General features: G+C 35.2%; 1 protein-coding gene across 5 annotated transcripts in view; it reads left to right on the top strand.

Annotated features, from left to right (window-relative positions):
- The window catches only part of jing (AE binding protein 2 jing), a 196,333-nt gene that overhangs the window by 4,374 nt on the left and 172,310 nt on the right, over window positions 1-19,649 (top strand). The gene's annotated exons all lie outside the window — the stretch shown is intronic.

Below are 19,649 nucleotides of genomic sequence, written 5' to 3'. Positions count from 1 at the left end.
GGCCCGCCTTACATCAACATCAACAGTAAGAGAAAGAGAAACAGAAAGAGAAAGAGAAAAAGGCAGGTGAAAGAGAAGTTGAAGGAAGGGAAGGGAAGGGAAGTGAAGGAGTGGGAGAGGTAGAAGGTGAAGGGGAATCAGAAGGGGAAGGGGAAAAGGAAGGGTCGCAGAATTGATTTTTAAAGCTCCTGCATCTGATTGATCATTAAAGTTCGTGTCAGAAGAAGTGAAATAACGAAAAGCAAGAAGAAATTGAATTTCAAAGGAACAATACAATCAAACATTCATAAGTTGATTTCTCACTCAATTATTTGAGCCATGAGTCTGATCATGACCACGAAATTTCTACTTAGCTCAAAGTTAATTTTGAACTTAGCAACAAAAGTCGGAAAAAATATATAAATTTGCAACTTTTTGTGCAGCTGCATGTTGACAAAAAATGTACAACAATAGCAAAAGGAATAGCAACAACTTGGACAACAACAACGACAACAAGTTGTATTCAAGTTGGGGGTTTGCCAAACAATGCAACTGCTATGAAAACAATGCCAAATGCAATGCCAAAAATTGCAAACATAACATTAAGAAGCCAAAATGCACGACTAAGGCACGACTAAATATACGCGAGTAGCAGCAGCAGCAGCAGCAGCAGCAGCAGCAGCAGCAGCAGCAGCAGCAGCAGCAGCAGCAGCAGCAGCAGCAGCAGCAGCAGCAGCAGCAGCAGCAGCAGCAGCAGCAGCAGCAGCAGCAGCAGCAGCAGCAGAAGCGCCAGAAGCGACAGCGAACATCAACTTCAACTGCATGTTAAATGTATATGTGAATGTCACTAATGGGTATGGTCGACTCTGATCTACCCTGTATCCGATTGATAGAATAATGCTGCTACTCCAGCTAGCAAGTGATTCCAAATAAAGCAAAGACAATAATTGAATGTGAAAGACACAAAATATTGAGCATTAGAAGGCGACTGGAATACAGTAGAATATGGTTATAACGACACTCCAGTGGCCGTCGTTATACCCGAAAGAAGCTATAATCGTATAAGCTCGCACAGAACCAGAATTTTCTGCGCAATAACCGTACGGATTCTATAAGCGGAGGCGTTATAACCGGATTGTACTGTATTTCTTTATATCTCATGGAATCCATTGGTTCGCTTTAATTAAAATATTTTGTTTATATTTATTAGAAATTACAAATTATTAAATATTAAAATAAAATATAATTGATTAATTTCCACCACATTTGTCAACTGTCTGTCTTTTCAATAAATAGACTTAGGGTAAATGAATTAGTAAGAGAAAAAAAGAAATGGGATAGTTAGATAAGAAATCTCTTTGAGTACTTAAAACTTTGTCTTCAAAGTGCTTACTGGTTACAGGGCATACGACAAGCGAATGTAATTTGCGAGTTATTACACATTACGCTCTTAGCATCATCAGGCAAAGTCGACGTCGACGTCGACGTCGACGCCGGCTTTGGCGTTGGCGTCATTTTGGAGTCACTTAAATGAGATAAATCAACGTGGGCGATTACACAATATCGCATTGTCAGTCAATGCAAGTGTGTTGGTAGATATGTATGTGTGTCTTTGACTGCAGCTGTATCTGCATCTATATATCTCTCTCTGTGTGCGTGTGTGTGTTTGTGCCAGTGTCGACAATTGAGGCGTGCTGGCATGACTGTGCAAAAAAAAAAAAAAATAAAAAAATAAAAAAAAGCAAAGCAAACAAGCCAAAGAGTAACAAATGCAAAAACAACAGCTGGCAAAAAACTTTTAGCAGCAACTGTGGAAAACTGTGCATTGGAGTGCAGTGGGTCGCCGCTTGAGGCTTCGGGGGTCGCCCATGGAAAATGTGGAAAAACCTGTACCTGGAGGCAAAGAAAACACCAGAAAAATAACAATAACAACAACAACAGCAAATGCTGATTAAACAAAAAAAAAAAAAAAAAAAAAAAATAAAATAAATAAATAAAATAATGACTGCAAACTGCAATCGAGTTGTTGTTATTGTTGCTGTTGTTGTTGTTGTCTTTATGAGCGATAATTAAAGTTAAATGTTTTGTATGCTATGTTGCGTCTGACTCTCTGTTAATATTCGCATCATCCCCACAGCCAAATGCGAAACATTCAAAGAGATGCCGCAACAACTTGTTGTTTTAATGTTTATAATAAAGAAGGAGAAGAAGAAGAGAGAAAAAGCGTCCATTTTAATGAGCGAAGTTCTTGGCAATTGCAGCAACAGAAGGTTAAAAGTAAACGAAATTGAGGTTAAAATTGCAAAAGTTGCAGCCAGAGTAGATGACAAAGAGTTCGGCTTGAAATAGATCTAAACTCAATAATAGCATGAAAACAATTTTGTTGGCAATAAAAAACTTATCACAAATGGATTATTCATTTGAAATCATGAATGTACATATATATTTTATATTTTATATATATAAATGATTAAATGATTAAATATTTCCCTCAGCGATCTGTACAGCGCTTATTAAACGTTCTTCTTCTATCTTCTTCTTTAAAATATAAGAGAATTGGAATTATATTTGGCATTTATTTCAGTAAGATATTTTGATTTCATATGTGTATGTCGGCCAAAAGCGATCCAAAACGTTTTCAATCATACAAAGCTTTTTAAGTTCATAATTTTTATTTATTATTCAATAAGCATCGATGTTAAACCAATTCTAGATAGTCAATTAGCAAAATAGAATTAATTAGAAGACCCACGTTTTAATCAAACAGAAACTGGCATGCAATCGTCTCTAGTTGGGAGATGCCTCGTAGATACGCATTTTTAAACATTATGATAGCTTGCATCTATGTAAACTATACGCATAAAAATGTAATTAAAATTTACTAAGATTAAAATAATATTGCCCATATTAGTCGGAATGATATTTTCGCAATTACATTGCATGTTTGCTCTAACCGAGAAGGCCCAGCAAAGAGAATTGTACACAATGGTGCAGATCAAGAATTCCTATCCCAACTAGGGAATCTGCCACGCTTCCATTTCCCATTATCTCAATATCTCATTATCTATTACAGACACTTTAATAATATCGATTTCCATTTAAAATAGGATCAGATTCTAAAAATGCTTACGGCAACAGCAAAGAGAGGGTTTTAAGAAAATAATAAAAAATTGGTAATTAATAACAAATTCGATTTATACTTAAAAGCTAAGAAACTGGTTTGATTCCAACAAACAAATAAAACTCCCGAAATTCAAGCAAATATGCGGAATAAACTGTATGCAACGGCAAAAATTGCAAGCGATAAGCAAAACCGCCAGGTTGCCCGACTTGAAGATACCCTGAACTCCGAAAATTCTGGTCTTTTAAAAAACATTACTACTTGATCCTGTAGTCGCATCTTCATAATCAAATAGTATAATAAATCGGTATCCCAAATATAGAAGAAAATAAAATTGTATAGTAAACATAGTAAACATAAACTAATAAAATTCTAGCTTCAAAGACCTACGTAATTATAATTGGATTCATTTTTGATAGTTCCAAAAACCATACTTTCTTACAGTTTCTTAAATCGACGCTTTCAAATATATAGACAGACGGACTGAATTAGCGCTCCGCCCTGATCAAGAATATATATTTATATAGATATAGATACATATATAGATAATGTGTATATATACTTATACTTCTTTTGTGTGCCACATAAATTTGATTTTCTGCAGGGTATACAAAGCAAGCCCTCAATTTTTTTGTGAGTAAGAAAAGAAAAATAAAATTAAAAAAATAAATAAATCAAAAAGAGTTCAACGACCAAAAGTTGAAATTATTTCCGACTGCGATGCGAGGCAAAGCACGAACGAACAGACGAGGGCAGCCGAACAACCGAGCAAAAAAAAAAAAGTGAAAGACCGAAAGATACAAAGCGACTAAAAGAGATACAAGATTTGATATAGCAGCAGGTAGATGGGGCAGCTGATAGGCGTGCATTGCGTGCACACTGAAGCTGAAACTGAATCTGCAGCCGAAACAGAAACGAGCAGATCTCTTGACACTCGACTTATCGATGCTGACAACGGCGACAAAGGAGGAGACTGCAATTTATGCATGATTTCAAAGCAGAGAGAACAACAACAACTATTAATTAGAACAAGAATGTAGACTCCAGAGTAAGGAATGCTTGACTGGAAGATACCCTGACTTTGAAATATTCAATACAGCTGCAGAATCGCTGATGATATTTTATAGAAACTTCTGCAGAGCGTGCTGTAAGCGTAAAGTTTGGACCCTCTCAATGTTTTCTATATAAAGACCTCGCTTTGCTTGTTACATAGACTTGATCAAAACCATTCTGACCTCTTCACTTGATAATTAATTGGGGTTACAGGGCATGTGGAGATAGTTCGCTTAGAAGCTGCAGATACATATGTATCTAAAAGATGTGCGCATGCAGGAAGCTTATCGCGCCCACGGGCCATAAATTTGCCATCGCCTGAACGTATGTTTCACATGTCTTTAAGATACAAATGCACTTGCACGCACACACACACACACACATATATATATATATATATTTATGTATACATATGTATATACGCGCATGCACATGCGAAGCGCAACGTTACGCATTCTTAATGAGCGGAAATTGGTTGGCATTGTAGATACAACAACAACAAACAATAGCAACAACAACAGAAACAATATATATGTACATGTATGTACTTAACATACAACAAAAGTAATGCATCTGTAAGCCATAAATTCACACAGCTGACGAGCTAAAGCAAGCTAAAGCGAGCTGCGCGTGCCGTGCTTAACTCAGTCGAGAGATACATTTATTAAATCTCCTTTTACTGCGCACTTCGGCACAATTATCTGTCAGATAAATTATCAAAATTATTTAATGGCGCGTTTTTTATAGCAAATATAACACAGCGCGCTTCATAAATCGCGAGTAGCTTATGTAGAGCCACTTATAGTGCATACAAACGCTGGCAAAAGTATCTACAAGATATGTTTCTAGTGGTTGTTTTCAGCGCACATTCAAATGTATCTAAACTTGGGCAGATAATGTATCCATACATATCTGTACCTATATATATAAATTTATTTATTTATCACAAAGATCATTTGTAAGTTTCTAATGAAATGATTCGCTTTTGGGTAAAACACATTTTTTTGTTATAGATTTAATTAGGGCGTTAAGTGCTTAAGTTTTATTTGAGCCGGTTTTTTTTTAGATTATTATCCAGATGAAGCTTAATGAATTATAATTGTGTTAGACAAATGCAGCTAATAAATTGAAAATATATTTTAATATTGTTCAACAATAAACAACTTTCTGGCTTAAATTTCTGGACAGTAAATAAATGCTAATATCATCCAATAGACTCCATTTTTGCTTTTGCTCCAATTTATAACATGATATTTCAAGATAAGACACGATGAGATTTGTACATGACTAATTGGTAAAGAGCCTCGATTAATAATTTTGTATATCTTATGGACATGATCATTTGAATATAAATTGAGCGACATTGTGAGAACTTTTCCAGTTATGAGAAAATGTGAGCTGAGGACGTTCCATGAAAATCGTATATAAATAATATAAAAAAAATATTAATAAATAAAACAGTAATTATTAATGATATATATCTGTAAATGATATTATATCTGTATACATATCTAAATCACCATTTCATGTTGATTTGTTGTTGGGGATATCGGGAAAAAACTTCGATTAATATTTTTAAAAAAATTTTGGTTCAATAATTATTATTAATAGCTATGAGCAAACATGCGCTAAGCGCGTTCCATTCTTTTAGAGTTTTGATATATATTTTTATGGAATATAATATAAATCGAAGAATATTTAATTAATATATAATAAAATGAAAAACGTTTTGCAATTATTAATGATCATTAAAATCGAAACAGTTGCATATTATATAAAAACTTTTCACGCCATATCAATAATGATAAGTTTTGCATAATGTAACCATACAGATAGAACTAACCTAGAGCACTTTTTGTCTTCGGCTCTCCGCCTTCCACACAGATTCCGAATGTTGCTCCATCAATCTCTGCTAGATGCGACTCCGTTTCTTGCTCCTAACCTACATGTTTAGGAACCACTGAATGCCTTGTGGTGCTCTCAATGGCCGCGCCTCCAGCAGCTGCCTCCTGCTTTTTTGCGTTGAAAGCGATTACACTCGATTACCAAAATGAATATGTTGAGTGGCCAACTAATTTGCAGTAACTGTAGCCACTAGAGCTACAAGAACAGTAACAACTACAACAACAACAATAGCTCAGCTAAGTAGCCTTAATGCAAACGCCTCGAATAAGCTAAGCGCAAGTTCTTTTTTGCTCCGCTTTTCCTTCTCTTTCGCTCTGCCGTTCGATGGAAAATTTGCTCTGCTATGCATGTGGCTTGCAACATGCCAACGCGTTGCCAAACTGCCGGCCACGCCCCCATTTTAAACGAGACATCGAGCAGCCCTCTCGGGCAGCTGGCAGCGTCTGCAGCCGCCAGAGTTGGCCGCATTGCAAATGCGCTCATTGTTTTTGTTTTGCATGCCCTTCAGTAGGGTATGCCTGGTTTTTGGATTCACTTGGCACACGAAGGATGACTGACTGGAAGTAACATACATTACATACTTGCAGCAAATAATTTTACTATATACATGTATATTAAATTTAAATATAAATTATTGACTGCAAAGCGATAGTTTATTTATTATATCTAGACTTAGATTGTTAAAATTAAACGATCGCTATTCGGAAATGATCAATTTTGGACAAACCACGGCATATATGTATGTATAACACTTTCATTTTGGCTGACTAGCGTAAACTAGTTTCTTAGGCTTCACGTTTTGATTAAGTATCAGTACAAAGTAAAATTTGTACTCGTAAATTGTTTTAAATTTCTGATTCATATGAGTTGTCACACCCCGAGATGTATTAAATTGTAATAGTAAATAATTGATTGATTTACTGATTGACTAAATGAAGTAGGGTTTGTCAATTTGCTGGAGAGCAAAGCTAGAAAGTTAGGGGATTGAAGTTGGAGGGTTTATTCGATCAAATTTACTTCATGATTGGTTGCTGATGATGTACTTCAATCACTTACTAAACAATAATAGATACGTTTTTGCTTGTATCATTTAAAATGATTGATTGCCATATGCATTCAGGTTAACGTAAATCTATTTATCAGTAGTATATATTTATTTACCAGTATGTATACGATCTTTGTATATTTGTTTGGCTGGCCAATATAAGATTAAATCACTCACTCATTACGAATTTATTCTTTTATGTTAGAGTATTAGCTTTGCGCCCTGCTGCAATTAGATTTTCTTGCTTGTCACTTTTTAAACCCAATTTTTTTCTGCTCTCCTTTTCTTTTCGTGTGTTTTTCTTTTCTTTTCTTTCTTTTATTTTTTTTGCATTCAGCTTGGCTTCTCTTTGTTGTTGCTGTAGTCAGCAGTTGTTGTTGTCATGCAAGCGCTGCCTGCCCCACTCTGTGGCTCCCCGCCTCTCCGTCCACCGTCCGCCTCCTGCTTCCCCTATTTTAGGACTATGTTGCACCGCCTGCTGTCAGCCCTTTGCTTTGGCTTTGGTTTTGCCTTTGCTTTTTTCCACTTGTTTCATCTGTAGCACATTCCTTGCCGAGTTTTTTGTTGTTTTCTTTTTATACATACCTTTTTCTTTTATTATTATTATTAACACTGTGTGCTTGGGTGTGTGTGTGTGTGTCTGTGTGAAAAGCAGTTTAAACACGAAATTAGAGCCTCTCCTGGCAAACTGCAATTCTTTCCCCTTTCTCAAGCCCCTTACTTCCCATGCATCCACTTGCATCGCTCTCTTCCCTGTTCTGTATTCCTCCGCCTCCTGCTCTGCCGCTCTTTAGAGCCCTCAAGCTGCGTATTAAGTCGTAATAAATGCTGCCAGCCTCTGTTTTGTACATTGACCTCAAAAGCAGAAAAGCTTCCCCGTTTTGCCACGCCTCTCAGCCTCTCAGACGCTGCTGTTGCTATCTGTTGTTGTTCGGGATGCTGTTGCTGCTCTAGTAGTAGCAGTAGCCGTATTATTGCTATTGTTGTTGTTCTTCGTGCACATTTTACTAAATAGCTTCTATTTACGTTCCATGGAAAATGCATTTGCAATTGTAAAGTGCAGAAATTTTTATTTTTATTTTTTTTAAACTTTATTGTGTGTGTGTTTTTTTTTTTTTTTTTGGTTGTCCGTCTCTGCTGCAACAAAGTGCAAAACAATGCCAACGAGGGAGGATGTAGGGACTTGGCTAGAAAGAAAACGTGCGCTATAAATCAAATAGGTAGCTCCACACTTCGCAAAGTTTTTCGTGTTCTGCATTGCCACACAGATTTATGCCAAAGTTTTATTTATATTTATGTTGTTTGACTTCTGTGGAATTCGACTCTACGGCAATGGTAAGTATTCGGTTTTTGGGCTTTAGATGAATTCTTTGAAAAGTGCTTTAATATATAAAATAGCAAGAATTCAGCTTGATGTAAATCGTGTCATTAAGACTTAAAAAGATTTTCAAAAATAATAAAATAATTCTGCCATAAAAAGCTGAAAAACACATGAGTTGATAACAAATTCTTTTTTGTGGTCTTTCAAAGACCTCTAATATTTTATTATAATCTCCTTCTTTAAAAATTGTTTGTACTATACATTGAGCTGACTTATCAGAATTCAGTTAGAATTAGAGTTGTCAAAGTACAATCCACAAAATAATTTACGAAGGTTTGAATTGAAAGCTAAATAAAATACCTTAAGCACAAGAGAGAATTTTAAAAAATTTGAAGTAAGATCAATAGATAATTTAAATTGAAAAATAGGCTATAATGAAATCATCATTAGAAGTCTGAAATTAAATTTAACGGTTGCTGTTATTTTAAATTTATACTCAATTACTATTATTTTGATGATAAAGGTAGCAAAATGTGAATATGAAGTTGAAACCTATATAGGGAATATAGATTTTCGTTTATATTTTTATAAATTTAATCTGCGCAGTTAAGGCAGCGGTATTCCAAATCAAATCTATGTATTCATCATATCGACCTACACATTAAATCTGAAATGATCTATTATTATCGATAAAATGGAAATGAAATGATCTATTATTGTAAGGCCGGTGCTCAATGGGATCGTCCACGTCTTCTTATGCCATACATTTTCACAAAGCAACAATTCCCATTTTCAATAAGTTCAGGATATGGAAATTACTCTAAATTGATGGAACGCAACTATTTAAAAATATTTAAAAATTGAATCTAGAATTTATCAACAGTCTCAAAAACGACTAAGCTTAAATATTCATGTATTTACGTTTTAAATTAGTTTTTATTACTAATGAGATAACTTTTACTATAACAAAAACTGGATTTCTTCTTGGTCCATGTTTAAATTTAAAAATATATAAATGTATTTGCTTTCATAATTAAATAGACTTATCTGCTTCGTTGCAATTGAAGTGTACAATCCTAATATTAAACTTATATTATGTGTACATTATGTCGTTGATTGAAACGGTGATTCAGCTCTTGATTTTTGGCAATTTGCCAATATTTGGATGCACAATTTATGCACCGCTGCGATTTATGCAAATCGCCAGCCAAATGCTCATCATACAAATGCCTGGCCAAAAAGCAACAACAAAAAGAAAAAAACCTAATAGCATTCTAATGTTGGCCACCAAAATCAAAATCATATTAGCTAACTTTATGCATCTGTTCCCCAGTGTGTGTGTGTGTGTGTCTGTGTTTTGCTTTTGGCTTTTCCACAATCGCAACAAAAACAACTGGCAACAAGCACACGCCGCAAACGCTGGAAATTTTCATTAATTATAACGTCAGTCCGCGGACCACGCGTTGCATTTTCGCCAGGCAGACAGTTGAGCAGACTGCATCCCAGCCCCCTTGGCTCGCTCGTTCATGATGTGCAGCTGAAACAACAGCAACAATTCAGCGGTAAAGCCAACAAGATTTCCACTCATGCCCCGTACCGCTTGGTCGCGGCCAGACATGCGTCCCCGGACAAGTGATGGCCGTTGCCAGACTCTCATTTTGTATACCCTGCAGACACTGAATGAGGGCCAATAGGGTAGCATAAATGGGCATCCAGAAAGCAGAATCAGCTGTGTCTTTTTCTAGACGATCAAGTGCAAACTATGAAGAAAACTATGTATAGACGTGAAAGGTCTAAAGTATGTCCTTATCTATAATTTCTTTCTTCTACAGCTTATTCTGGAGTTGTGGGTTACGTTAGAGGTTTCTAGTGATTACAGCTACAGCTCTGAAATTTTATATTCAAAATCATATATTCTTTAACTAACTCTAATCAAACCAGAGCGTTCTATATCTATAATGCAAGACAGTGTAACCCATTGACTTCGCTGACTTTATATACATTGCAGGGTGGTCCATATTAGACGGACCCATGTTTTTTTTTTTTTTTTTTTTTTTTTTTTAACAAATAAACACGCGACTATAATCAATTTATTTGGTTCAAGAAAATTTGTTAACAGTTTTTCAATATGAATTATGGCAAATGGCCGCATTAAGCCTGTACGGCGTAGTGTGTCCGTCCCTGTCAAAAGACAGTTGCCAAATGGGTCTGTCGCAGATGGACAACCCTGCCTTATAGGTTAATTTCAATTACTTGGTCTCTCCTTCATTTGAGAGTTTCAATTTCTATGTATGTTTGTTTTGAGTGCAATTTAATATGTAAATTCATATATTTTTTTCCAGTTGCATATCTCGAATAGACAGTGATAGACATAGAGCTGACGGTATATGCGTTATTTTAGGTCACCTTCATTCCCTTCTTATGTGTTGCAGGGTATCTTTTATACATCATTGTGGTCATCTGCAGCTCAGCTTGTTATTTTTTGCGCTAGCGAAAATTAGTCATTAACTTTTTAAGCATCGACTGGCCAAACATGGCGTATGAGTGATGTGCATGACGGTCGCACTCTGCAGCTTGCACCAGCCCGGCTGTCCACCTGTCTCTTTCTCTCTCTCTGTCCCCTTCTGTCGCTTTTTATCTGTGTGGTAGCGATAAGGCCGGCGTCGGAACTCAAATTCGCGGGCATGTGGCAATTATGTTTGCCGCTATGTCAAGTGGATCCTGAAGTTGCAACCGATTTTGCAATTGCTGGCAATTGCTGTGCGTTAGAGCTGACTTTGCCTCTCGTTATTGATGTTGTTGTCATTCTTGTTGTTGTTGGCGTTGCTGTTGTTGTTGTCAGTCAGGCATTGGATATGTGCTACACCCGGGGCTATCATTAACTTTATTGCACGAGAATGAGCCAATAATAGTTGGGCTTGTGTGCACGCAAAATCTAGCGAATGCATCTCTAAAGTGCAGCCAAAGGATGCATTTGCTGACAGTTAACGAGCCAACGACTGCTGAGCAATGTTCAGGGTGGAGACTGAGCGAATTTTGCTTAACATTCTACATGCTTTTGAATATTCTAAATTCTAAAATATTACAGTTTTTTTTAAGTTTCTTCAACTTGACAATTCAAATAAAAATGTGCATTCCATTGCCATTGACTGTTCCAATCTTATGCTGGATTGAAACAATTGGCCAATTATCGATTAGCACTTTCTATACATGGACACACGTAAATTCAAGAATGAAAGCCATGGCCATATCGACTCAGCCCGTTGCCCTGATCAAGGATATACACATTACATATTTTATGATTATCGAGGTTGGAAGTAACATCGATGTTGCTATGGAATGAATATCGTAATATCGTTGTTGCAATGACATCAACATCAACATCGATGTTTCTCTCTAATATCGAGCATCCTTACTACACATGCTCTTTGTGTCTGCCACGCTTCTTCTGCATGAACTTCAACAAAATCATACCCTGATTTGCTGCATTCAATGGGTTCAGGGTAATAATAGAGTATTTATTAACAACTTAGAGTAGAGACCATTTCAAGCGCATTCATAACTAGTTTTGCATTGTTTCCTTTCTTCGTTTCAGCTTTATCATTGTTAACCTACAATTCCAATTTGTGTTTCTCTTTTGAGCTCTCTAATTACTTTTGCTTTTTCCTTTTCTTCCATCTCAGTTTTGTTGCTTTTATTGAAGATTTACATTTTTGTTGTTTCTCTTTTCAATTCCATTTCAATTTCAATTTCTAGAGGACGTCGTTAGCCAATTTTCTCTTAGACCTTATTTGTAAAAAAAAGTGACTTGACATTGACCTTGACTCTTCGTGCGTTCTACTTATGCGTTCAACCGAGACCAGCACAAACAAACAAACACACACACACATACCCATTAAACCGCTTTTTAAAAAGTGTTTGCTGTAAAGCAAAAAATCGATTTGGAAAAACATGAAAAAGAATAGCAAAAATCATAAAGTTTATTTGTGTAGTTGGGGAAATGAAATAAAATACACTGGAAAATAGAAAAGGAATAGTATTTAGTTTGTATATAAGGAAGATAAATTATTTCTGAAGTCATTTGATAATACAGAAGAGAACTAAGATTACAGATATGTCTCAAACAGTTGTCTAAGTAGAGATATACCAAGCAATTGTCTCTTTAAGAAATGTACTTTCCAATCCACTTAAGTGAGACTCAGCTTCCTTTTTGCCAACAGCAACAACAGTACATATAGGTATTCCGGGAAGGTAAAAGAGGGGAGTAGTATCGGCAGAGGGTAGGCCATGTGTAGAGCATTTGTCGAGTGTGGGCAATCGAGCAAAAAGCCATTATAATCGGCTTAAAAAGCATCAGTTTGACATTTGCTCGGAGTTTGAATTGAATTGTCAATTGAAATTGTTGTTGCCGTCACTCTTGAAGCATTGTTGCCATTATTGTGCGTGTGTGTGTGTTTGCCCATTGATTAGATATAATTTGTGTTTAAGCGTTTAGCTGACCATACGATTGAAATTTATTGTATTTGCGCGTGAAATTAGTTTGCGGCTTGTGGCCAACAATAAAAGGGGGGATGGATACCAACCGCGGGCAATGGGGAGACTTTGTGGCTAGCCAAAATTTATAATTAGCAAACATAGAATAATCAAATTGTGAACGAAATATACGAAATTATAATTGCAAAAAAGGAATGTATGAAAATAAATAATTCAATTGAGAGAAGCTATTAAAAATATTTTTTAAAAATGGATGATAAATTAAAAGATAAAATTACTGGAGATTACTAGTCACAAAGATGACTCGCAATTTGTTTTTATTTGATTCCCCTCGATCTTATATAAATATCTCCTACCTCATCAGACTCCCATTTAATCGAGAAGTTCGACCACACGCTTCACGAATAAAGAGCAGCTTTTTGCTCAACTAGTGGCGATAGAAGCGTCTAACAGTAGCATAATTACTATAATAGAGTCGATTCAGAAACGCCAGTATTGGCACAGTGGTTCTACATGTCGAGAAAATATAAAGTCATCAAGTATAAATATAAAATTTAGTCGCAAATTTGATATTTAATAGGCAACACACAATAATAATGGATACTTAATTGTAAATTATATGGACTTGTAAATAAATATATGAATATATATGTAAGTATTATTGTGTAAATAACTAATCGATGAAATTAACAGAGTATTGAGAATAAAAATTTGTTTAAATAAATTTTTAAAGTACTGTTTGCAGCTTAAATATTGAATTTGAATATTGAAATTTTTTCTATTTTTATTTTTTATTTTCTCTAATTTGTCTTCAAAGGTATGTTTTTAAACCTTTTTGAGCACTGTGCGCAGCTATCCGTTTTTTTTCTTGATTCTGTGAACAAATTTTTATAAAAAATAAATTCTTTTTATTGACAGAGTCTTTTCATTGATTGAGTAATTGACAACGACAACGTCCCGTTGCTATGATTACATTTGGTATTATTTATTTTTTACAGTTTTTCCCAACGCTTTTCGCTTTTTATTGAAATGTGCTTCATTTTTTACGCCTGAGACTTGCAAGTGGCGCTGTCTCTGTCTGTCTCTGTGTCCACTTATATCCAATAGATTTATCGAGCCGGGCGCTTTAATTGCTCGGCTTCGAAATGTAATTAACGTTGAGCCATGTGCCAAAAGCCAAGTAGCTTTGAGTGATTCGCAACTCGCACAGTTGACTGCTAAGCCAGTCAGCCAGCGATTCAATCAGTCATTTAGTCAATCAGTCATTGAGTCAGTCGCTCATGCAGTTCGTCGACTACTTAGCCAAGACTTGACGCATCTCTTGAAACATTTGTAAATTAGCGTAACAAAATGGCTAATTAGCTTTGAGCTTGAATGGGTTTTAGCGGTATATACTACAAAAATACCGCATAAGTATATATTTAAAGAAAGTTATTCAATTGATTGCTACAATGTAATTTAAAATGTTATATTAAAACTTGAATCCGATAAAAACAAAATTAAATCTGTGTCTCAAAAGTTACAAAAACAGAAAGAACATTCGAGAAGATCTAGGGACAGCTTTTTTATGGACTTTGCAGACAGCCCTATATATTAATATAATAGGAATAAATATAATAATGCCAGACCAAACGGTGCATGTTCCTTGTATTCAAAATGATTATGCAGTTAAAAATATTTATACTCTATAAAACAGATGAAAAAACAAACAGGGTGGTTTGATATAATAAATTGATTTGTTATGAGATATATTTGCTATATTGTAAATAGGGTATTTATTAATGTAAGCCCATTGATAATCTCTTATTTTGAGTTATGTATACGTAATTTCAACAATTTATGGCCTCTCATGTACATTTATTATAAATGAAACAACCGACAAAAATATGGTTAAAATCATTTTTAAATAGTTACAAATTTGCATTTGTTTGGCTGACTGCCGCCGGTTTAAGTGCATTTTAATTAAATTTGCATGTTTAGTTCATTAACAATTCAATTTGCTGTTGCCAGCAAAAACAACAAGAGCAACGACAACAACAACAGCAGCAACAACAAGAACAAGAGAAATAACAATAACAATTCAAAGCCATAAAAAGGTTGCATAATTGCAGCGAGGCGTGCAAATTGTAATGCAAAAAAAAAAAAAAAACTTCAAATGCAATAAAAGAGGAAGAAAAACAAAAACAATGATAGAACTATTGAGCATTAAAAGTTGGCTGTTATAATTGGCATCAAATAATTGTTTAAGCATTGGCTGTTTTATATCTGATTACATATTATCGAGGTAAGGGCAATGAGAGAAACCAATTAATCGAAATCAAAAGCGGGGCCAGATCTACACAATATAGAGGGCTGAATGTTTGGCTAAAAGATGCAGATCTTGGCCATAATAGACTTAATATAGTTATTATATCTGTCAATGACACAGTTTATTTACTAACTTGGAAGAACACATTTTGAACACTTAGTTGAGGTCGTATTTGTAAAGTTATTATGATGAGTTTGTACCTTTTCTATCAATTTATTGCGCTCATAAAATTTAACACTTTTCTTAAACAAAGACCTCTGTTAGAATTTCCATCTCGGCGCTGCCTGTTGAATGGCATTTAAGGAACTTTCACATTGAATGCAAAGATTTCTCATAATTTTCCTCCTCCGTCTCCATCGATTTTTATGCTCCTCTTGGCAGCTACACTTGATGCCCTGTTATCAACATGCGATATTTGGCACTTTTTTTTTACGATGACGCCGCCATCAAGCGAAACTGAGGCGAAATATGTGTAGGGCTGTATAGGCAGGGGCCGGGCGTGGCAAGGCAGAGGCGGGTGAAGCCGGCGACTATCACGCTGTGCTGCTTGTCCTTTGCCAGTCCTGTCTGTCATTGTTGTTGTTGTTGTTATTGCTGTTGTTGCTGCCTGTTGTGGTACTCTATACATTCTTGTCTCATTTTCATGGGCCATTTACGTAGACAAAGACGCGCGGCATGTTTATGTATCCGTAAGATACATTTTAGGTTGACGATCCGCATCCGCGACGCTGCTGGCGCGGTCTGTCTGTCTGTCTATCTCTCTCTCTCACTCAGTACGCCTGTCTGTTTCTCGGAGTGCATTTGGCTACATATATACTTATCTACTTTTGGTATTTTTGTATAGTGAATACCGGTTTGCTGCAAAAGTTTTTATTTCTGTATTTTGGTTCTGTTGAGTTACAAAAAAACTTTTCAGATTTTTGATTTTGAGCATTCTACAACATTTGCTCGTGATATACAAACAATATAATTCAGTGAACTGGCAATATCTGAGGCTATAATATACATCGTTCATATACATTTGTAAAATATTCAATATCATCATTTCGCGAAAGCAAAGCATTATATTCGTCACAATGAAAAGAAAACTTATTTATTTATGAAACGTGTAAAATGAAACCGTTTTGTTATATAATTCATTATAAATTGAAGATTAATGGTTTATAAAAAATTTTCTTTGAAAAATGCTGATTAAGGAAGCAAAAACATAATGTAATGTTTCATGTTTCATAATATTATTATACCATGTTCGCAAAAGGAACCAAAGTATTACTGAATTGCGCCCAACTACATGGACTTTACTTCATTTTAATCTAAAGAGTTTTTTAGTTCTTAGGTATATAAGGTGAATAATCATGCTTATATATAGGGTACGAACTCTTCAAGTGGAGCATTACTGCCTTAGACAAAGTTAGAGAAGTTGGCCAAGAATGTAAATTCGTTAACTAATTCTCAAGAGAAACTTGGGTTACTTTCTGGATATTTGCTCTAAGGATTTAGTGTATTAAGGCGTAAAGGAATTCTCCTAATACTTGTGAATTTTCTTTAAAATATTTCCTCTTGAATTATAGCCGTTGCTGTTACTTCTCGGCTTGGCGGAGGGCAGAGTCTTAACGTACATAAGTGTCTAGCGTAAATCAAACGCCTATTTGCCATTTGCCATTGGCCGTTTGTCAGAGGTGTCTGGCGGGTTGTCAACGCCTCTGTATTTGGGAAAACACAGTTAAACATGTTTTTTTTTTCTTTGTATTTCATTTCTATTTGCGCTCTTAACTATGCTCGTTAAATTTGACACAGAAATTCCGAACGGTTCAACGAGCCCAGAAAAAACTGTCAAGCGATATAATCAGCAAATATTTATATATTTATTTAACTTTTACTCGCTTAATATTTGTTTACGTATCTCTTGTTTATCATATGTTTGCCAAGAGATAAAACTTTAGCAAATACAATACAGACACAGCTCTCATTTCGTTTTACTTTTCATACAGGAAACACAATCTGTAGACTCTAACAAACCACTCCCCTAAAGGTTGCATAAGGCTTGTCGTAGGGCTTCAGAGTTCTTATCACATATATATATTATGTATATATTTTTGTTGTATTCATTTATATATGTATGCATAATAATTTCTCAGAACTTTGTATATGCGTTGCAATGCTATCAATCGTTGATATTTTCATATTTTGGTGTGGGGCAATTCATGGAGTATTTGCTCTGAGTGACTAACTGCGCTCTGTGACCTGATAACCTCATTTCATCGGAATATATATCGATAGTATTATCTATCTAAATATGATATTCGGAGTGTGTGTGAAAAAGAACTTTGATATTTGTGTGCAAAGTTGATGTCAATGATAACGGGTTTGACACGAACGTCTATGATGAATGCGATAATTTTGACATATTCTGTCTGAGGAGAAAATCAAATAAGAAAGCTTATCGGAAAATATTCTTAGAAAAGCTAAGAACTCAAACGAATTTATTATTTGCTGGGTTTTATGTATTTCAAATGTTTGGCTGATAAATGCTCAGTTGCAAAAGAGATTTTCTCATCACAAACTTATAGAATTATTACTTATAGAGTTAAAGCGTTTATTCTTAGTGTAGCTCATTAATAATTCTTGCCTTAATTATCATAACTTCTTCTTCTACTATCTGACAGAGCATTTTTAAGCGTGAAACGCTAAATATTCAAATGTATTCACTTTTGAATAGTCATTAAATGGAAATAAATTAAGTAAAGCTTCAGCTAAACGAGTTACGATTTGTATACGAAATATTTATTTGACTGATCAAGTCTATTCGTTAGTTTCATTCATAGAGCTTCATAGAGCGCGACACACAAATACATTATATTATGTTTGAAATGCTTGAATATAATTTTTAAAATAAGTACTTATTTTGATTTCTAATAATTGTGTCTGTGTTTTTTCTCTTTTCTTGCAGGTATGTGAATCCTTTCACGTATTGATATGTACATATGTACTGAAACGTATATAAGTTCATCCATTTACCCATTAATATACAGAATGTATAATTATTGGAATAACCGATTTGGTATTCGTAGCCAATTGAAAGTTTACGTCATAATCATATTAATTCCTTAGGGGAAATATTTAAATACAGACAGTCAAGGAAAGCGCCATAACCGTATAAGTTTGCTCATAAAAGTTTGTCTGGGGACCAGAATTTTCGTCGGTATAACCAGATTCTACTGTAGTTATTTACCTAAGATTAGTGGAGTTGTGTTAAAATGAATTTGGTATCCATGCAAGTATGCTCGGCGTATTTAGGATTATTTCTCTTGAAATTAAACCTCTTAAACCTCTTGAAAATATTTCTCACACAAAATCAATTCCAAATCAAACTTGTTTAAGCTTGAAGTATCGTGTCCATTTAGTTATATATCTGTAAAAACTCACTTTGCAGACATTATTTTTACCCCAATATATCACAACACGGCCTAAACAATCTAGCCAATTATGGGGCAACAATTGCTGGAACTGCACTATAGCCTGGCTAACCCTTTGTAAGCCCATTTTGTATGACACTGCCACGCTAATTAGCGCCTCAATTAAAAAAGGAAAACAACAAAAACAAACTTTTTGTGGTGCCATACACAGATGAATACATATGTATGTATAAATACTTAAACACCCTGTTGGGGTCCTGTCTGAAATATCCTTTGCTATGCATGTGTGTGTGTGTGCGTGTATATGCGTGCGACAATTGTTTTTGACACAAAATGATTTTAATCATAATGTCATTAAACACGCAACTGTCAGCTGAAATATTCAGTGAACATGACACGACAAGGGATAGACAGTCCATAGTTCCCTTAGAGAGGGCATGAGAGGGGAGAGCAGAGGAGTTGGACAGAGATATACACTTATGTACAATCCCCCTAACCTCACGCTTGCTTTCAAAGACAGCGGCGAGAACAAACGAGCCGGCAACGTTGGCCATGCACGGAGTTGCCACCACATGTGAAGATCTCACTCAATTGATAATTTCTGTCACTTAATTGCCGGGGCTTAAACATTACAAAACTTTTTCCCTCTTCTTTTTGGCCTTTTCATTTAGCCCATTGTTAGCATAATAAATTAATTTTTACTTTGTCTTGTTTTTATTATTATCATTCTTTTTGTAATGTATTTTTTTCTTTCTGCCTTTTTGCCCTGCACTTGATTTAAAGGGCGTCACTTTGGTCGAGTTTTCGAGTATCGTAAAAAAGTCAAAAAATGAGGAATTATTTCATGTTTCAAAGCACGCACTAAAAAAATGCTTACTTCCGTTCTCTGTTGAGTGGTAGAAACAGTTAATGCGACTTTTGCATACCCTACGCCACACTGCAAAAGTACTTCTGATCATTGATAGCTAATAGCTGTCTATTCTCATAAAGAAAAGTGCCAAGAAAAG

Source organism: Drosophila arizonae, chromosome 5 (genome assembly GCF_054131065.1).
Source record: "Drosophila arizonae isolate 15081-1271.41 chromosome 5, UAZ_ARI_1.0, whole genome shotgun sequence".
NCBI lineage: Eukaryota > Metazoa > Arthropoda > Insecta > Diptera > Drosophilidae > Drosophila > Drosophila arizonae.
The sequence above is the reverse complement of the archived record's forward strand: the minus strand, read 5'-3'. Positions and strand labels throughout refer to the sequence as shown.